The 22,177-nt window shown below is 41.3% G+C and overlaps 1 pseudogene; it reads left to right on the plus strand.

The window, feature by feature from the left end:
• Positions 1–9,033: 9,033 nt before the first annotated feature.
• Positions 9,034–9,308, plus strand: LOC118714979 (annotated as a pseudogene).
• Positions 9,309–22,177: the final 12,869 nt, after the last annotated feature.

The raw sequence follows: 22,177 nt of genomic DNA on the forward strand, positions 1-22,177 counted from the left end.
TCTGTATTTATTGCATTTCAAGGAGCCAACAGGCTGAGGGCTGGAAGAAGATCCCATTAAGGACCATAAAACAGATGCTTCACTGCTCCTTTTTTTTGCTGTCAAGAAGACTAAGAATTAACCACCAGTGAATTTATGGAAGTAAACAAAAATAGTTCCAGAATCAAGAGTGCAAGGGAAAACACCAATTAAAAACAAACAAAAAAAAGAACTATAAATTTGAAGAGACTATAAAATTTCAAGCTGTTGGCCATCTGGCTACCTTGCAGTGACTCCCCTTTTTCTTCTCCATAACTCAAAATTTGAACATGTTATTTCTGAGACATATCGTCCTCCAAGTATTGGTAATATTTTGGAAGGACTAGTTAGTGATGCCTCAGAAATTAGAATAGAACTTTAAAAATTTGAAATTAGGAGTCTCTAACTGTATTTTTACCTTTAAAAAAATACAATGTCGAAGACTACCTCCTCCCATAAGGACAGCTCAACCATACAGCTCTGTGAGTTTCTCCCTTGTGAATGTCATGGACATGGTGATGTACCACTCAAATCCCCTTCAATGAAGGATTGCTGCACCAGCTGTTAGGAGTGCTATTTACAGACAGCTTCCAGCCATCACCCCTTCAGAGTCATCTCAGCTATAGAGATTAACCTCTCCCAAGGTCAATCTTTCAGCGCTGGCCATTATCCACCAAAAAATGATGCAGAAAATAAAGGCCTGGACATCTCAACTCAATGTGGAAAACGCTGAAGGGCCATTCTCACTCTGAAATTCCCTTTGAGAGACCAAAGCTGCATCACAGTTTGATTCTTCCCTGTGTCAACTTTTGCTTCCTTCCTTCCTCTTACTTCAGCAGCAGTTGACCCTAAGGGCACTTCCCAATAAATTTCCTGCACACTAAACTCCATCTCAGGTCTGCTTCCTGTTTCATTATCTCTACTTTGAGGTATAAATTGTTTTCATATTTTTTTCAACTTTTAAATAGATTTTTGAGCAGGTTTAGATTCACAGCAAAATTGCGCAGAAGGTATTTCTCATATATTCCTTGCCCACCACACACACTCCCATATCAAAATCCAACACCAGAATAGTTCATTTGTCACAATGATGAATCTACATTGACACATCATTATCCAAAGTGCATAATTTATAATAGGGTTCTATGAATTTTGACAAATGTAAAATAATAGGTACCCACCATTATCAATAGTTACTTTAAGAATTTCTGCTTTGTCCAGCCTATGTGGTTCAGTGGTTGAGTATCAACCTATGAACCAGGAGGCATGGTTCGATTCCCGGTCAGGGCACATGTCCAGGTTGGGGCCTTAATCTGCAGTAAGAGGCATGTAGGAGGCAGCTGATCCATGATTCTTTCTCATCATTGATATTTATCTTTCTTCTTTCCCTTCCTCTCTGAAATCAAAACATTTTTTAAAACAAATAAACAAATTTCTGCTTTATGTCTCTGACTATAGCCCTGTTCTGATTAGCTTTATCATGTTCTTTATTATTATTATTATTATTATTATTATTGTTTAAAGTATTACATATAGTAGTACATATATCTCCTTCTCCCTACCCTATTGACCTTTCCCAAGCCTCCCCTACCCCTTGACGCATGCCTTCATCCCACACCCCCAGTGTCTTGTGTCCATATAAGTCCTTTGGTTGATCTCTTTCCTCCCATCCCCGACACTCCCCAGTCTTCCCTCTTTAATTTGACAGTCTGTTCGATACTTTACTGCCTCTGTATCTATCTTTTTGTTCATCAGATTATAATGTTCTTTGTTTTCCATAAATGAGTGAGATCATGTGGCATTTTTCTTTCTTTGCGTGGCTTATTTTTAAAATATATATATATTATTGATTTTTTTTACAGAGAGGAAGAGAGAGGGATAGAGAGTTAGAAACATTGATGAAAGAGAATCATCTATCAGCCGCCTCTTGCACACTTCATACTGGGGATATGCCCGCAACCAAAGTACATGCCCTTGACCGGAATCGAACCTGGGACCCTTCAGTCTGCAGGCCAATGCTCTATCCACTGAGCCAAACCAGTTTCGGCTGCCTGGCTTATTTCACTTAACATAATGCTCTCCAGATCCATCAATGCTGCTGCAAATAGTAAGAATTCCTTCTTTTTTTATAGCAATGTAGTATTCCATTGTGTAAATGTACCATAGTTTTCTAATCCACTCATCTGCTGATGGGTATTTAGGCTGTTTCCAAATTTTAGCTATGGTGAATTGTGCTGCTATGAACATGAGTGCATATATCCTTTCTGATTGGTGTTTCTAGTTTCTTAGGATATATTCCTAGAAGTGGGATCACTGTGTCAAATGGGAGTTCCATTTTTAGTTTTTTGAAGAAACTCCATACTGTTCTCCACAGTGGCTGCACCAGTTTGCATTCCCACCTGCGGTGCATGAGGGTTCCTTTTTCTCCAAATCCTCACCAGCACTTGTCCTTTGTTGATTCGTTGATGATACATTCTGACAGGTGTGAGATGGTACCGCATTGTCATTTTGATTTGCATCTCTCGGATAATTAGTGACTTTGTTTTCATATGTCTCTTGGCCTTCCTTCTGTCTTCTTTAGAAAAGTTTTTATTTAAGTCCGTTGCCCATTTTTTTTATTGGATCATTTAATTTCCTTTTATTAAGTTGTATGAGTTCCCTGTAAATGGTGATTAAACCTTGATCAGTGATAACATTTGCAAATATGTTCTTCCATACAGTGTATCATGGTTTTCTTACGTTCTGATCAACCCTCACTACAGACACTTGAATAGATCCAAAAGAAAAAGAATCAGGGAAGATGGGGTTTCATGAGGAGGCGCTGGCTGGGTTTTAAATATAATCTTTTTATTTATTTTATTTTTATATTAAACGTGTTCCTTGTGAAAAGACAGGTTTCACATAAAAGTAAGAATTTCCCCAACTCTGAAGCCCTAATCCCTCACCACATAGTTAATCAGTAACTGTGGTTAATGATTTCCTTTGTGTTTGTATTTGAAGGATTGATTTTAAGGGAGAGATGATGATTCTGGCTCCAGACACATTAAGTGGAGGATTATGATGTTACATCTCAGTGGCAATGTTCCAAGAACAGCTAGATATTTTAAAAAGGAAGTTGGAGAAGTGAGAATTAATGGGGTAGATCTGGATCTCCCTTCCCCCAACCCTATGTTGTTAATGGTGTGAGAGGGAAGGAACCACGAGAGAAAGAAATAAGGGAATGAAACAGAGCACAATTCATTTGTGGACTATAATGAACAACATAGACTGATGAACAAAAATAGAAACAGAGACAGAGAAGCATCGAACAGAATGCCTGCCAAACATCAGTGGGAAGATAGGGGGTAGGGAGGTGTAAGACATCCAAAGGATTTTTATGCATGCATTTAAGCATAACCAATGGACACAGACACTAGGGGGGTAAGGATATGTGCTGGAAGGTGGGGAAATTGCCAGTAGAGGTCGATGGGGGGAAAAGGAGACATATGTAATACTATATGTAATACTTGAAACAATAAAGAATTAGAAAACAAAACAAAAACAACAAAAAAAGAATTAGAAAACAAAAACAGAGCACAATTCTCAACCTTAGGCAACATCCATGTTTTAGAGGTGGCCAAAGAAAGTGAGGCTCTTGAAGAAACAAAAGCAATGGTCAGTGAGATTAAAAATAAAAATAAAAAGTTGAGAAATGCTTCTGTGTTTTGGTGACATGTAAACTCCATGTCCCCGTGAAAATGCAATATAAATATAATTGACAGTCAATATTTCTTCCAGCAGGAAAACTTAATGCAAACATAATTACATTTTGTGCTGTATTTTACTGCAGAACTGGCTGCTGCTTGCTCTTGTTCACCAGTCTTAGTTTCTATATACTGGACTTTGGGCCTCCTGTCCATCTAGATATGTCACATGGACCATACAAGCTCTCCCCATGCCTCAGCTTTCTTGAGAGTTCTACTCTTTGGCTGAAAACCTCCCTCCTGTCCTACTGTGATAGGCCAACTTCTAAGATGGCCCCCAAATCATCTCCCAAACACTGAATTATACCCTTGCATAATTCCTTCCTATACATTTGGGCTGGATCTAGTGAGTTGATTCTATGGCAGGAAGAAGACCATGATAAACCTAATCGGAACAGGGCTATGGTCAGGGACATAAAGCAAATGGGATGCCACTTCCAAGATTTTTAAAGACCCTAATTTCTGTCTTACTAGTAAACTCTCTCTATTACCTCCCGGCTTGAACATTTTGATGAAGTAAGCCCCCATGTGACAAGGGACTGAAAGCAGCTGCTAGCTAATGGTCAGCAAGGAACTGAAGCCCATAGTCCAACAGCCCACAAGTGATTGACTGTTCCTAACAATCCGAAGGTGAGCTTGGAGGCTGATTCTTCTCCAGTTGAACTTTCAAATGAGATCACAGACTCTGAACCAACACAATGATTGAAGCCTTTTGAGACACTGTGAAGCAGAGAACCCAACTCATCTGTGTCCAGATTTTTTATCCCAGAGACTATTTCTGATCTTGAAGCCACTAAGTTTTGGAGTAATTTTCACACAGTAAATCTCTGATGCTGACTATCTCAGAAATGTCCCAAATCTCAAGTTTCAGTATTCAGGAGTGCAGGAAGGCAAGTTCAGGAGAGTGATGCTGAGGCATGAACCAGAACAGTGACAGAGGAATAGAGAGGAGTAGTGTATAAGAGGCAGGACCAGCTGCACTTGATAACTGGATGGTGGAGGATTAAGGAGAGGACTCAACATGGACTACCAGGCAGAGAGTGGGTGGGGCTGTTCCCTAAAGAATGGCAAACAAAGGGTAAGGAGATGGAGAGATGGTTTTACATTTTATTTCCTGTGTTCAAGCTAGAATAAAAGTTTAGTTTCAGACTTTCCTGATCTGTTTAAAAGCAGATCTGTTGGGACCTAGCTGGTTTGGCTCAGTGGATAGAGCATTGGCCTGCGGACTAAAGGGTCCCGGATTTGATTCCAGTCAAGGGCACATGACTGGGTTACAGGCTCGATCACCAGTAGGAGGCGTGCAGGAGGCAGCCAGTTAATGATTCTCTCTCATCATTGATGTTTCTCTCTCTCACACACTCTCCTTTCCTCTCTAAAATTAATAAAAGTATATTAAATTTTTTTAAATAAATAAAAGCAGATCTGTTGGGAAAGTGTGTAGGGGTATATATAAAATAATTTTGAAGCTGGGTCATGGGTACATGAAGATACTCTGCATTTTACAATTCCTTCAAAATTTGTATGTTTAAAATTTTCCATAGTAAAACTTTCTAATGGAGAAAGGTTAGGAGCATTTGAGACCTTCCTTCCTGGCATGTTATCAATTTAATCCAAATAAACATAAATTTTTTTTTAAAGGTTAACAACTAGATGGGTTATTATAAATATATACAAAGGAACAATGGAGAATGAGAGAGAGGGAGAGAGAGAGAATATATTAAAGGTAACAGGCAAAAAAAAAAAAAAAAAACCCACCACACACACACAAAATAAAAAATTAAATTAAAAAAATTAAAAAACAGGACAATTTAAAACAAAATATAAGAGAAAGATCCTGGGAAATCCCCTAAGTGAAGAGGCAGTAACTAGAACTTTTTTTAAAAATATATATTTTATTAATTTTTACACAGAGAAGAATTGAGAGGGATAGAGAGTTAGAAACGTCAATGAGAGAGATCCATCGACCAGCTGCCTCTTGCACCCCCCTCCCTCACTGGGGATGTGCCCACAACCAAGGTACATGCCCTTGACCGGAATCGAACCCGGGACCTTTCAGTCTGCAGGCCGACACTCTATCTACTGAGCCAAACTGGTTTCGGCAGTAACTAGAACTTTTAAGGGGAGCCTATGGCCTTGTCCACTGAAGGCTCAGAGACAACATGAACTCTGAGTTTCAAGGATAGTCTCACCCTCTGTTGAGATGCTTAGGATATTTCATGGGTAAAGACAGTAGCAGTATCCTCTAGAGCAGGATCACTGTGGAAAGACATCTGTAAACTAGGCAGGAAAGTACAAGAGACAAGCCCCAGAAAATGGAACTGGCTAGGGAAAGCATCCAAGTAGGTACCAGTAGCCTGCTGAGGTGCAAGATTGCCTTTTATTTTGACCTAACTGATTGAGAAAAGAGGGGCTGGGAATGGAGTGGCTAAGTGTATATATTAGACCTTCCAGAAAGAGGTTTGGGAGGCAGAAGGCCTTCCTTCTTGGTGGAAGTAAAAGATACTGCCCTACAAAAGCTAAGAAGGAGCAGCCCAAGACTGTTACCAATCCCACTGACTCCTGGGATAAGGGCCACCCTTCTAACCTTCCTTGTCAGCCTTTTATAATCCCAAAAGATAGTGGGCAATCTGCAGATAGCTGGATGGTTGATTTGAACAACTGGGATGAGGCAAGAGTAAAACAAATGCTGATAGTTAACCTACAGACTTGGGCTCATGGTAGGAACTCCACATGATCAAATAAAATATAGAACCATCCACACAGTACTATGCAAGGCAGGTTATAGTTTAAAAGATCACTCATGGGAAAAAGGCCATCATGATGGGCCTTGCAGAGGTAAAGTAAACATTTCTTAACTAAACAGAGAGACATACTAAACTCCACTACTGCTCTCACCCAACCTCTCTCCTCAGGTACAAATAGCATCTGCAGCTCTGCAACTGAGTCCTTGCCCTGGCAAAATATATTAGCTGAAACTGGTTTGGCTCAGTGGATAAAGCGTTGGCCTGTGGGCTGAAGGGTCCAGGGTTCGATTCCGTTCAAGGGCATGTACCTTGGTTGTGGGCACATCCCCGGTGGGGGGCGTGCAGGAGGCAGCTGATCGATGACTCACTCTCATTGATGTTTCTTACTCTCTCTCTCCCTTTCTCTCTGTAAAAAATCAATAAAATATATTTTAAAAAATATATATATATATTAGTAACAGTGGTGTGTTGGTAAGTATTTAATAACAAGCTTTTTAAGGGCTGAAATGGAGGAGAATCACTGATTTAGCATTTGCCCATATCGGTGGTGTAAATCCTGATTCCAACTTGCCACCAGAGACATCAGCACAAGTATCTCTTACAAGCAACCCATACTCTTCAAGTCTCAGCTAAAGCACCATTCCTTTGAAGTTGCCTTTATGAGAATCCTCACACCAATCAGGTGTCCCATTACATGGCTTTATAGAATCCTGTTCTTTTTCATAGCACTTATAACAATTAGAGTAGTTATATAACTAGCCATTACATAATTAGTTGTTTATTATAAAGTAGTTATTATATAATTAGCTGTTTAATGTTTTCATCCTCTGCTAGAATATAAATCTCTACAAGGGCAGATAATGTGTCTGTCTTGTTCACCATTGTCTCCCCAACACCCAATAGGATGCTTTACATAGAATAGGCGTGCAAATATACTTGTTAAATGAACAAAAGAATGACTTGCAGTGTTTCCCAAACTTTTGACATATGTGTACCCCTTCTATAATTTTCATAACGCTGAGTACCCCTCGTACTCATGAGAACATAGAATTAGGCGCAGCTAAGCACGATGCAGTGCATATCCCCACCAAACTCTGGTGCAACCCGTACCCTCACCAAACTCTTCCCGTACCCCTGGGGGTACGCGTACCACACTTTGGGAAACACTGACTTACGGGATCCGCTCCAGTCTCAGTTTCTCCCACTCTTTTGTTAGAAGGGAAATCCCTTTTTCAGGATTCACAATCCATCTTGATCTCAGCTTCTGTGAGGCACGTGCGGATACCCTAGGCCTCACTCTTTCTTGTAGGAGGCATCATGTACTTTGGTTTCATGTTCTTTTCCTGGGTCTAGGGATCTGTTTAAGGCACACATGCTCACGACCATTTATTGAAAAGAATCATTCAGTGCTTTAGCCTTAAGTTAAAAGTGAAAATTAGCTGTAATTATTTTAATAGCCCTTTCATTATTGAAATATTAATATTAGTGTTTTAATAAGTAATTTCTCTTCATGGTAAGTTGTAATTAAATGCACTTACTTTATAGCCTTGAAGGTAAAATACAAAATGATGTTTTTCAGAAACAAATACATTAAATTGTATAATACACTCAATATTGTTTAGTTTTAAAAACATTTTTTCTCTGATTATAATAGTGTGATTACTATAGAAAATTTGGAACATGCATAGAAAAGTAGAGAAGAAAATAAATGTCACCTATAACTCTAATACCTTGAGAAATCTACTACTAACATTTAAAAATATATATATATTTTATTGATTTCAGAGAGAAGGAAGGAGAGAAACATCAATGATGAGAATCACTGCACACCCCCTATTGGGGATCAAGCCTGCAACCTGGGCATGTGCCCTGACTAGGAATTGAACCTTGACCTCCTGGTTCATGGCTCAAAGCTCAATCACTGAGCCATACTGGCTGGGCTACAATTAACATTTTTGCGTAGCTTCTTTTATTGCATTTGTTATCTGTATCATATAGTTCAAATTTTTAGGAAAAATAAAACCATATGCATTTTTAGTTTCATATCATGTTGTTCTTTTGTTTGCTTGCTTGTTTGCTTTTGTAGATTGTGGATATAAATTGGTACTTCTTCTTTAAAGTGCAACTAAATATAATGATACAAATTTTAAATTCACATACCCTTTGACTCAGCAATTCTATTTATCCTCCACATGTACCCCTTGTGCATGAAAAGGTGGATGTATAAAAATGTTTTAGTAGTAAAAGCTTCAAAACAACCTAAATATCCACATTATATCCATACAATGAAATGCTACTTAGCCATTGTATGTGTGTGTGTGTGTGTGTGTATCCTCCAAGCTCAGTTGTTAAAGATGAGAAATATATAGAACAATGTTCATAGTGTGCTCTCTCATCATTGTAAAAACTTTAAAAAGATTAAAAAGGAGATTATATACCTTTATGCCAAAATGGGAATAGAGTATTTCTGAAATCAGATATTAAAATCTGTAAAAATGGCTCTCTTTGGACTCAGCCTCAGAAGTGAGATGACGAAGGGAACGTTTTGGTTCAGAAAGCACTACAACAAGACTGTGCCAGTGCTGTGCCTCAAAGGCCTACCACCTTCAGAAATCCACCTGTGGCAAGTGTGGCTACCCCGTCAAGAGGAAGAGGAAGTATCAATATAAACGACAAAACATCTAAAAATCATATACTACTGCAGATTCAGGCACGGATTCTGCAAAGGAACAACACTTAAATCCAAGAGGGCCGCTGTTGGAGCATCCAGTTCATCTTAAAGATTTCATTGAGTAGTTGCAAAATAAATGTTCTGGTTAAAAAAAAAAAAAAAAGGTAAAATCTGTAAAAATGGTTCTGTTGGGGAAGAATCTGGGAGTCTGGAATGTGGGGAAGATTTAGTATCCCTTGCATATAGCCTTTTGCAATGTAATTTTCTTTTTTTATAATCATGTATATATGTATTTTTAAATTAGAAAAGGTAGAGGATTTTTAAAAGGACCTGCAATTCTAATATTTATAAATATCCACTGTTAAAATTTTGATATGTTTTTTCCTTTACTATGAGTTTATATGTGTATGTGTGTGGATGTGGATACATACATAGCCATGTATATATGCTGATAAGAAACAATCTCCAAGTTAATGTCAAAATTGTTATCAAACTATAAGTATAATATTTTAGTAATCTCTACCATTTACTATTATTATATTGTGATATTTTTTCATGTCTATTATTATTCTTCGAAAACAAAGAATTTTGAGTGGCTATACAAATTTATATATACATATACATCCTATATAATAAAGAGGTAATATTTAAATTGACTGTCAAGCCCTCACAAACAGCTGCCTATGACCAGGCCAGGAGGGGGGATAGTGAGAGATGACTAAACCACTGAACAAGCAGGGTGCTTGGGCCAATCAGGCCGGCAGGTGGGGGGGCAGTGAGGGGTGACCAGGCTGGCTGAGGGGGGCAGTTAAAGGCAATTAGGCCAGCAGGGAGACAGTTGGGGGCAACCAGGCTAGCGGGGGGGGGGGGGGGCAGTTAGGGGCAACCAGGCTGACAGAGGGGGAAAGTTGGGACCAATGAGGCTGGATTGGGGGGGGGGGGCGCAGTTAGGGGCAATCAGGCCAGCAGGCAGAGGCTGTTGGGGTGATCAGGCAGGCAGGCAGGTGAACAGTTAGGAGCCAGTGATCCCGGATTGTGAGAGGAATGTCCGACTGTCAGTTTAGGCTCAATCCCAGGAATAATGCTTAAACTGGCAGTCGGACATCCCCCAAGAGGTCTCAAATTGGAGAGGGTGCAGGCTGGGCTGAGGGGACGCCCCCCCCCATGTGTTACGAAGCGAGTCCCCAAGAGATGGACCACCGGAGCCAATTTGATTAAGCATGCTAGAATTTATTACAGATTCGAATCTGGACTCAAACCATGGCTGACGCAGCAGCCGGTAAACACCCAGGTAAGAGCCCTGATGGAGGGGCAGTCCCTCCAGAGCGCTCACACAAAAACACAGACAAACACACACCTACCGCGGCCAGTCAGGCTCTCCGGAATGGGGGTCCCTCATGGTCCTGGCTGGGGATTCCAGTCATGATCCCCAAGGACCACCAGGGAGCCGAGTCCGATGCAATAAACAAAAGAGCCATCTCTATGCTAGCATAGGCTATCCCACTCATGCTGGCAGCATGGCGGAAGAGAGCGAATTTCGCCCAGTCCAGGAGTTTTATTCAGGTCGGTGATGTCACTGCCTCGGCTAACCCTGATTGGCCCCTCAGGACTAAATTCTAAAGACTGGGGACGGCCTGCAGGGTTGGTTCCCAGTCACACCCTGCTTGACCTTGGATGTGGCCCTATCTTGCCCATAATACAAAAGCAGAACTAAAGGATATCTACAGTTTCTACCCCTGAAGCTACTGAGTCAGTGGCAGTCAATCTCCTGTAACTACCCTATTGTTTAAGCAAGCAATCGAAGGTAAAAGTCAGATAGCAAGGTTAAAATTCAAACAGCAGTTTTTACCCAAGTATGAGTGCTACCATATTTCATTCCCCACTGGTTTTTATGTACATGAGTCAAATCATTGACTCATCCTACTTCCTTGCTTTCCAGTCCCCTAGCACATTTAGCCTTACTTAGCCCCAGACTTTCTCACTGGTTAGCAAAAAATGTTTTTACAGTTACCAAGACCCCTAGTAACACAGTTCCCATCAGTACTGTCCTCACTGAAGTCCAGTTCCCCTCCTGCAGGCATCAAGTCTCCTGGCCTGTGTGGAGCCCAGGCTAGGGATCTCACGGTGAGGCCACTGGCTGCCAGGATCCAGGCCGTTTTCTGTGCAGGAGCTGGGAGTGGTGTAGCTGGGTCTGGGTGCTGTCTACTTCAACAGCTGTGGGCGTGCTCAGGATAACAGTGTAGCGTCCCTTTTCATGTTGGGGTCAGTCCTTGGGCAGTGAACTTCTTTACCCACACAGAGTCTCTGGGCTGGAAGGGGTGTACAGGGTCCACAGTGGGGCACTGGCAGTGCATCTGGAACAAACTTATGCATGGCTTCTGGGTAAATTGCAGAGCCTGTAAGGACTTGAGCAAGGGAATGGTTATGAATTCTAGCTTTCAGTTTCTCCCTGACCCCAGGAAGGATGGAGGGAGCTCTACCATACATGATCTCAAAAAGAGGGGGGGAACCTCTCCCGTTAGAGGGTACACCTGGCCCATAAGAGGGTGAAGGGCAGGGGGTTGGTCCAATTTTCACCGGTTTTCAGGACAAATTTAAACTTTTTAGAGTTCCACTCATGCCTGTCCTAAGGCTTGAGCTATACTTTGAGATACCTTGCTACAAAGAATGTGCTGTCATCTGATCCTATGACTACTGGCAGCTTGAATCTAGGTATAATCTCCTGGAGTAATTTCTTACTAAAGAGGCAGTTTCCATTCTACGCTTCAACCCAATCTGGGAAGGTGTCTATAAAAACTAGCATGTACTTATACCTTAATGCTGGTGGCTTAATATCTGTGAAACCAACCTTCTAATGCTCTCCTAGGGAATTTCTTTGGGGCCCAAATTCCCAGGGGGTCCCTCTATTCTTCCTTAGCATTTACCTGTACACAGACAGTACTTCTAGTGACTATGCTTTTACCTTACTTAAGCTTCGTAGTATCTGCCTCACAGAAGTTCAGGAGTCTTGATGATGCCTAAGTGGGTAACCTGGCTTGACTGGGCAACTAACATTCGATTTAGAGCCAACAGTCTGTCACCTGGTAGGGTCCACCAACCATCTGGTCCTTTGATGACCTGCTTCTGTTCAGCCAATTCCTCCTCTTCTTTGGTGTAGAGGTTGGGATCCGGCAGGGTTACTAAGACTTGTAAAGGCCCCACTGGTTTTTGGGCATCTTCCTTTGCAGTTTGGTCTGTGGCTCTATTTTCTCTGGCTTCAATTGTCTCCCCTTTCTGATGTCCTTTGCAGTGCACTATTGCAACTGCTTTTGGGAGTCAGATGGCCTCAAATAAGGCTAAAATAATGTCCTTTCTGGCTGGAGTTGGTAACCCTCTTTCCCAGTGAATGGCACAGTGTCCCCATCAAAGGCCTCAATTAGGGCCAAAGGTTTACTGATGTTCCTCTGTTCAGGAACTGTGCCCAAATGGTATGGTCCAGGGTGACTACTGCTGTTCCTGTATATCAGATCCCATCCTGAACATAACTGTGTACAGTACCTCATCTGGTGATGACGGCCGGACATCTGTCAGTACTGCATCTGTTACCTCTATGCAGTCATGAATGGGTTCCTCTGGATCATCTGGAAGCAGGCTGGCAGGGTTGATGGCCAGTGTCTTATGGAACCGGATGCAGGTCTGGTCCAGGAGAAGAGCTTGGCACTGGGTGATTCTGGTGTTTGACATCCATCTCTCTGGAGCACCCGAAGGGGGGTCTCAGCGGCATGGGGTGTTGTCAGGGCTAGCTCCTGGCCCAGAGTCTGCTTTCACCAGCAATGCTGTGGTGGCCACTGCCCAGAGGCACACTGGCCACTCTGCTGCCACAAGGTCTAGTTTCTTAGACAGATAGGCCACAGGTCTTTTCCAGGGACCTAGAGTCTGAGTGAGAACCCCTTTGGCAATGCCTCTTACCTCACTCACGTAAAGGTGGAAGGGCTTCGTGACATCTGGCGAGGCTAGGGCAGGTGCTGAGATGAGAGCCTTCTTTAGCTCCTCAAAGGCCTGTTGTTCTACTTCAGTCCAGTTCAGCGGCTGCGTTCCTCCAGTACATGTTCCTTCTTAGGTCTACAGTCCTTCTTGATGTCCAAGGAAAACAGTCAGTTTGTCTGGTGGCTCCCTGGACTGATATCTTCCTAGAGGTCCCATCGGCTCTGTTAAGACTGAATAAACTGCCCAGTGCTCACCAGGAAATTAATAGCTTTGCCTCTCACTTGTAAGGTTACCCTTGGGGGCTTAATTGAAAGGAGCCCTGGTCCTGTCAGTCTTCTTCCTCGAGGTTAAAAACCCTTGGAGTCTAAGTCTCTCTTTCTTTCAGACCTTCTCTGTCTGTTCTGGCCTCACCTTCTGTCTCTCTCCCTATCTAATCTCTGTCCTATCCTGTCTCTTGCCCATATATCTCTCCCTCCCTTTCTCACATACATACACATTCATATCACTTTCTCTTCCAATCTTTGTTTCTAAATCCTTCCCTCTCGGACTCCCAGAGTCTCTTTCTTAAGTCTCTGTTTCGTTCTTTCCCTCTCTCCCTGTTTCTCCTTCTCATCACATGCACAACTTTCATAAAAACTTTCACTATTTTACTTTAGCTTTTAAACCTTCTTTCTATGTCCTTCAAAAGTCTATAACCATACCTCAAATCTTCCTACAGATAAAGATCTCAGATTCTGATAAGACTGAAAAGGGGAACAGGAGAATTTTAACTGTGCCTTTAAGTCCCCTAATAGAACACGGTGAAAAGTGTCCAAGCAGTCACAGGGGGTTAAATCATGTTTTCACATTGTTTTAACACAATTCTAAATAAATTATTGAAGTCTACTTAAATCTATAAAGTAGATACACATGACTGAAACCAAAAATGATTCCCAAAGTTTAAACAAAATACAAGATGCAGGTACAAGCCCAAATTCAAGCTTACAATGCAATTAGAAATGATAACAATGACATATGAGAAAAGCAAAACAAAACAAATTAATATGGCTATCACTTTTTCTACATTAAGAGAAAAATATATGACTTGGCCTACTTCTTCACAAGAGGCACACTATAAATTCCCAACAAATTTACTTAGGTCTGTATGAAACAACCTGGATAGGGCTCAAGCATCATATAGATTCCTCATCTGACAAATGAGAATAAACCAATCCTTGAGATCTTTGATCATTACTGCTTATTCTTAACACATGTAATACAATTTAGCCTGCCATATTCTAGGCATTTAGTTACTGCAATTAACTTTTCCTAATTCAATTTATACTTTGAACTTTTAAAGCTGGCAAGTAACATTACATTTCTCAATCACAATTCATACTTAAGTAGCTATATGACTCTGCTTAGCTGATACCAATGACAAAGACTAAACATTGTAAGCAAGGCCATCAGGGCATCTTCGCCATGGAATTACTTGCCACTCCCTGCAGATCACTGGAGTAGCATTCAAATGCAAATGAACACATTCTTTAGCTGAAGACTCCCAGCCAGCCATTCAAGTAAACTTGTTACCATTACCATCTAGGTAGTTTCCTCCTCACTGTGGGGAATTTCAAAAGCTGCTTACAATGACTTGGGAAACAAGTTTTAATTTATCTGCTGCCTCCAGCTATTTAAAACAACCTCTGGAGGGAATAGACACCAGGTGGGCTGAGGCAGGGAGCACGCGGGTCTAAGGGGTCCCAGGTGTTGAAGGTGGTGCTTCCACCAGGGCTTTTTCATCAGGCTGTCCGCCGCTTGCCTCTTGCTAGCAAAGGTGCCATGGGGGAACCGGTGACCCCTACACTACAATCAAACTCCCTGAACTTTCTGACAAGCTCTTACTGATTTTAAAATTATAACTTAAGAGTTGACACACACACAAGGACCAAGTGGCCTACAAAATATTTTCCTTTTCTTTTAAAGATTTTACAATGTACTGTAATCATTAATTACATTAAACTTAAATGGCCAATTAAAACAAACAGTTCTGAGACCCTTCCTAACATCGAATTGGGGTTCCAATTAGGTGGGCCAAAAGGGAAGACGGTGTCAATCTGGGCTGAATCTGTAACCAGCTCCCTATGACCGTCAAGAACTTGTTTTCTCCCTTCAGTCTTTATTCTTTCTCTCTCCTCTGTGGTAAACAGGGTGTTTAATAATTGCTGGCAGTCATCGTGGGTGGACTGGTGAGTGTAAAGTTACCAGCCCCTGGGGGTTCTGCCAAAAGCAGGGATACTCCACTCTCCTCTGAGATCTCACTGGGGGGTCAGGCCCCTTCCCCTCGCTTGGGAAAGCAGTGGAGACAGCAGCGGCCACATAAGGGGGTGGGCAAGGGGATTTTAGGCCCAACATCGGGTCTTCCTCAGGAGCCTCTAACACAGGGGGTGCTAAAGGCGCCTGGCTCGGCTTCTCTCTGCTCGCCTGTGGCTGGGCGAGTAAGATGGACCTGGGAGGTCTCTTTCCCAATTTTCCTTTGTCAGGGAGACAACCACACTCTTTCAGCCATTTGGGGTTATCAAAAAGAACATCAATCCAGATATCAATGTATGGAATTTGGTCCGGATGCCCAGGGCTTCTATAGACTATCCGCCGGACTCCCGTGCAGGGCTCCATGTCTAGGGTCCCTATTGAAGGCCAATCAATCCCAAATGTTGGCCACTCCAATTCACAGTCTCCGGAGAGTGAAGGCATCTACAGAAACACCATAGCCTTCACCCCGTTTTCTGAAGTCAGAAAAATTTTTAATCATATATTCAAGGGGACTTAGGTGACTCTCCTTCGAGTTTCCTTGCCCCATTTCTCTCTTTCTTCCCAATCTATAAACAGTTAGGCAACAAATAAGTCCAAAACAAATCCAAAAGAGAAAAAACGAAAACACTTTTACCAATTCCCACACACTCAATTGCGGCCGCACTCTCTCAACACTCACAACACTCATTGAGACCAGAACAACACTCACTCAGACCAGAACCAGGGAGTCCCCAGACTCCAAAACCAGACAGAATCAGGGAGTCCCCAGACTCCAAAACCAGACAGACCCAGGGAGTCCCCAGACTCCAAAACCAGACAGAACCAGGGAGTCCCCAGACTCCAAAACCAGACAGAACCAGGGAGTCTCCAGACTCCAAAACCAGGCCTCGGTGGTCGTCACCACCTCGGTTGCGAACCGGGAGTTTAGCGGCGTCCCGCCTCCCGAGTTCACGATAACAGGGTACGTACCAAACCAGGACAAGAAGCTTCAAGAAACTTAAAGAGAAACCAGGCCTGACTTACCGGCGCCGAGCAGGCAGATCCGGGTGTGGTCCGAAGTTCCAGAGGACTTGAAATTTCTTAAATTTCTTAGAGGGGCTTACTGAGAAGCCCCCCTTGTGGGATCTCGCTGGGGCCTCCAAATGTTACGAAGCGAGTCCCCAAGAGATGGACCACCGGAGCCAATTTGATTAAGCATGCTAGAATTTATTACAGATTCGAATCTGGACTCAAACCATGGCTGACGCAGCAGCCGGTAAACACCCAGGTAAGAGCCCTGATGGAGGGGCAGTCCCTCCAGAGCGCTCACACAAAAACACAGACAAACACACACCTACCGCGGCCAGTCAGGCTCTCCGGAATGGGGGTCCCTCATGGTCCTGGCTGGGGATTCCAGTCATGATCCCCAAGGACCACCAGGGAGCCGAGTCCGATGCAATAAACAAAAGAGCCATCTCTATGCTAGCATAGGCTATCCCACTCATGCTGGCAGCATGGCGGAAGAGAGCGAATTTCGCCCAGTCCAGGAGTTTTATTCAGGTCGGTGATGTCACTGCCTCGGCTAACCCTGATTGGCCCCTCAGGACTAAATTCTAAAGACTGGGGACGGCCTGCAGGGTTGGTTCCCAGTCACACCCTGCTTGACCTTGGATGTGGCCCTATCTTGCCCATAATACAAAAGCAGAACTAAAGGATATCTACAGTTTCTACCCCTGAAGCTACTGAGTCAGTGGCAGTCAATCTCCTGTAACTACCCTATTGTTTAAGCAAGCAATCGAAGGTAAAAGTCAGATAGCAAGGTTAAAATTCAAACAGCAGTTTTTACCCAAGTATGAGTGCTACCATATTTCACCATGCATGAATTTTGTGCACCAGGCCTCTAGTATACTATAAATTGGGTTTCCCAGGAAGCAGACTCTGAAATAAAATTTAATAGGCAGGATATTTATTAAGGCATGCTCTTGATATCAACATCTGTAGAAGGAAGGGGAAAGAGGCAGACTTGAACAGAGGGAGAAGTTAAACTTGGAATGCAAGCCCAGTGAGAGCCTCGGCTGACATCATAAGGAATTCTGGTGCTAGAATGTCCTCTTAGCATTATACCAAATTAGACTGAGATGGTCAGGCCTTTTTATACCCTGGCACTGATCAGTTACTGGATATGGGCCCTCCTGGGAAGGATCATTCCTCTCTGCAGCTGAAGCAATCCTTGAATGGGCCAACAGTATTCCTAGAAGTTGGGCTAACAAATCCTTCATGAAGAGGGATCTGGACAGCACATCACAGTGTCACAATAGTCTACCTCTTTTTCTGTTCAGATACACTTCATCATTCATCATACTTATTCTGGGAGCAACAGGATTGGAGTGGGGCTCTTTTTCTGTGGGAAACTTTTCAAACGAAGGTTAATGGAATAAACTACAACCCCAGGCATTGCAGCTAGTCTCAGGGGCTATACTTGATAACTCATTATCTCCCTCTTCCTCTACCCATTCTAGATTCTCCTTTCCCTCAGTTATCATCTCTACTGGTCTCAGTGGCTTACCAGATGGCAGACCCTCATCCTGGTCACCCCATTCTTGGGCTGAGACTGCTATACTTATTTATTTATAGCAAAATAGGATAAGGGTGAACACAGAAGTGTCCAAATAGACATCTGAATGCCAAACATATTCTTCCATGGCTCCATTGTGTAACCTGCGCCAGAATGGTGACTCCTCTTTTTGCCTGCTGGTCTCTGGACTCAAATACAAATAGCTTATGTTTCCAGCAACAGCTTGTAGCTCAGCTGAAGTCTTGCTGTGTTCCTTTGATAACCTTGTGTTCCCTTTGGAGACCAGTATCCTCAACCTTGCAGAGCTCAGAGTTGGGAGAGATTTTTTCCAACTCTTGTGTTTCTGCACATCTTGTGAGCAGACACCAACAACTTTTATTCTGAACTATCATTCCAAGGATGTTTGTATAGTTAACACCATTAAAAGATAACCATAGTATCTCTTTTCAGAATATGAAACAGTTTTATTTACTGTTCAGTATAATAAAAATAATGTTAGAACAAAGGGTTGGAGAATTAACATAATCAAGCATATTGAGACTTAACATCAGTTCATGGCTACCCAATAGGAGACAACTTGAAAGCAAATCTTGAAAGTGAGAGATCACTTGTTGTCTTGATGGGAAGAGGTCTCTGCATCATTCCTGACCAATGGGAAAAGGATAGGTCTTTATTTTTTTATTTTTATATATTTTATTGATTTTTTACAGAGAGGAAGGGAGAGATATAGAGAGTCAGAAACATCGATGAGAGAGAGTCATCAATCAGCTGCCTCTTGCACGCTCCCTACTGGGGATGTGCCCGCAACCAAGGTACATGTCCTTGACCGGAATCGAACCCAGGACCCTTCAGTCCTCAGACGCTCTACCACTGAGCCAAACCGGTTTTGGCGAGGATAGATCTTAATAGGAAAGAGTGGGCTACTTCTGGGAACATCCTCATCTAATGTATCAAACCTTATTCTTTCCCAACCAGGGCCCTGATCTTGCCTTAGATATATTTGTCTTGATTAGAAGTTTAATCTTTGGAGCTTAGCTGCTCTGACTGAATATGCTCTTTAAATTAGTCTAGTCTCCCATTTGCAGGAGATGAGAGCCACTTTGTATGCTACAAATGCAGTCTTCACTTTAGCTTTCCATTAGTGATTAATCACTCTCAGATTTACATTATCTTTTTCCAGTGCATCAGTCTGGCTTAGGAATACTTATCTGTCTTAGCTCAAACTGCCATAACCAAATACCCTAGATATATAATAAATAATCAGGTAGCTTAAAAAATAGAAATTTATTGCTCACAGTTCTGGGAAGTATGGGATCAAGGTGCCTACCTGCTTCAGTTCCCAATAAAGGATCTTTTCCTGATATGTGGATGGCAGCCTTCTTGCTATGGCCTTTCCTTCAAAGGGAGAAGGAGAGGGAAAGAGAAGAATAGCTTTCTTATAAGACTATCAACCCGATTAAATAAGGATCATACTCATGACTTCATTGAACCTTAATTACCTCCTAAAAGTCTTACTTCCAAGTACAATCACATAGGGGGTTAGGACTTAAATATAAGAATTTCTTGGGGAACACAATTCAGTCCATGGCATCACTCAATTTCATTGTCCTTATAGTTAGTATTTTACCTACATTTCTCAAATACCTGATATACTATACCATTTAATACATACCCTTCCACTGGTGTACCAACCTGATTCACTACCCATGAAAATTTTAACAATTAGACCAGGCACACAGTGTATTATTAAAAGTTACAAAGAGCCGAAACCGGTTTGGCTCAGTGGATAGAACGTCAGCCTGCAAACTGAAAGGTCCCAGGTTCCATTCCAGTCAAGGGCATGTACAATACATTGGTTGTGGGCACATCCCCGATAGGGGGTTTGCAAGAGGCAGCTGATCGATGTTTCTAACTCTCTATCCTTCTCTCTTCCTCTCTGTAAAAAATCAATTATATATATATATATATATATATATATATATATATATATATATATATATATATATATATATTTTAAACTGACATCTTAAAAAACCTGACCTTAAAAATAAATAAATAAATAAAAGTTACAAAGAGTTCGGCCGGTATGGCTCAGAGGTTGAGTATCAACCTATGAACCAGGAGGTCCCTGGTTTGATTCTCAGTCAGGGCACATGCCTAGATTGTGGGCTCAGTCCCTAGTGTGGGGCGTACAGGAGGCAGCCAATCAATGATTCTCATCATTGATGTTCCTATCTCTCTTCCCCTCTTCCTTCCTCTCTGAAGTCAATAAAATATATATGTTTTAAAAGTTACAAAGATAACCAACAAAAGAGCTAAAATTAATGCAACTGTTAAATGTTGGAGTAGATATTAACATAATTCTTATTTTTCATAGACAATGCAGTATTGTCTAAAACTAAATGGGCATATTTAGAAATATCAAAATAATCACAAACAAAAACATGTAAAAGAGGTTGTCCTTGGGGATTGTCCTAGAGTTAGGAAGTGTTAGGATGAAATTTGTTGCTTTTCATCATATATTTTTTAGTGCTATTTGATTCTGTTACAATTTAATTTATTTTTATTTGTTGGCATATCTATTTCTTTGACTGAAAAAAAATTAGAGGTTTTTTTGTTTATATGGAAACAATATTTTAGATATCTACCCTATCAAGGTTGACTCCTTAAAGTGGGTCAGGTCTCATTCCAGATCTTTTAAAGTAAACAATGAGGTAAAAAAAATCAAGGACACCAAGAAACTTGGACTAAGCAATTGGTTGTTCTACTGATATTTTATTCTCTACCCTAAATAATATTTAAGAAAGCTTAGGTCCGACCCACATTATTACATCCCTCTGCTTATAGATTTCCTTTAAGTGTCTGAGTAGTTCTGGTCCTCCATATTTTGGGAACTGGATTTTGTCTGCAACCAGGTTACTGACTTTGAAAGGAGAGGTATTCTGGCTCTCTTATTATCAATTTTGGGACAGACTGATTGCTCATGTTTAGAAGAAATTGTGTTTTTCATATTAAAAAGGAATAGAAAAAAAATCATGGTTTAATCTGATAGGTAGAATACCATGGCACATTACTGCCACCAGTTGGCAGAACACCTTAATTGCAAGAGTAGAAAAGAAGAGAAAACCATTTCTGATTTTTTCCAAAGGTCTAGCAGCAAATGTCCTGTAGCAAGTGGAAAATGCAAAGGAAGAATATTAAATGTATGAAGAGTAAAATGAGACAATTGTCATGATCCCTAAAATACTATTTTACAGGTTTATGGAGATAGTGAAAGTAAAGAGTGATGAAGCATAATCAGCAGACCTCTCTTTGGTCTAACTATACAGTAGCTGCACTTGGAACTCTGTAAAAATGGTGGAAAGGGAAGAATTATTAATGAAATGCTATTTTGAAAAGTCTTTCTTATGAGATCTATAGGAGAAAAATTATATAATTCTGAGTACTGCAATCAGAGAAACTACATAAATGAAGAGATATCCTATGCTGATGAGTAGAAAGAATCGTTATAATTGAGAAATCAGTTCTTCCCAACTTGCTCTATAGATTTAATGTAATCCAAATAAAAATAGATCAATGGAAAAGAATTGAGATCCCATAAAGATAATCAAGTGATTTTTAGACAAAGAAATGAAGGCAATACAATGGAGTAAAGAAAGTCTCTTCAATAAATAGTACTGAAACAATGGATATTCACATTGCAAAAAAAATCTAGACACAGATCTTACATCATTCACAAAAGGAAACTCAAAATATCATAGACCTAAATGTAAAAGGCAAAACTATAAAACTTCTAGAACAATAACACTGGAGAATACCTAGATAACCTTGGGTCTAGTGATACCTTTTAGATACAACACCAAAGACACAATCCATGAAAGAAATCATTGCTAAGCTGGACTTTATTAAAATTAAAAATTTTTGCTCTGAAAAACACAATGCCAAGAGAATCAAAAGATGAGTCACAGACTGGGAGAAAATATTTGAAAAAGGCATATAATAAAGGAATAAAGACAAAATATACAAAGGACTCTAAAACTCAACAGTAAGAAAACTACTCAAATAAAAAAAATGAGCCAGCCGAAACCGGTTTGGCTCATGGAAAGAGTGTCAGCCTGCGGACTGAAGGATCCCGGGTTCGATTCGGGCCAAGGGCATGTACCTTGGTTGCGGGCACATCCCCAGTAGGGGG

The sequence above is a fragment of the Pipistrellus kuhlii genome, unplaced genomic scaffold (assembly GCF_014108245.1).
Source record: "Pipistrellus kuhlii isolate mPipKuh1 unplaced genomic scaffold, mPipKuh1.p scaffold_m20_p_11, whole genome shotgun sequence".
Taxonomy (NCBI): Eukaryota; Metazoa; Chordata; class Mammalia; order Chiroptera; family Vespertilionidae; genus Pipistrellus; species Pipistrellus kuhlii.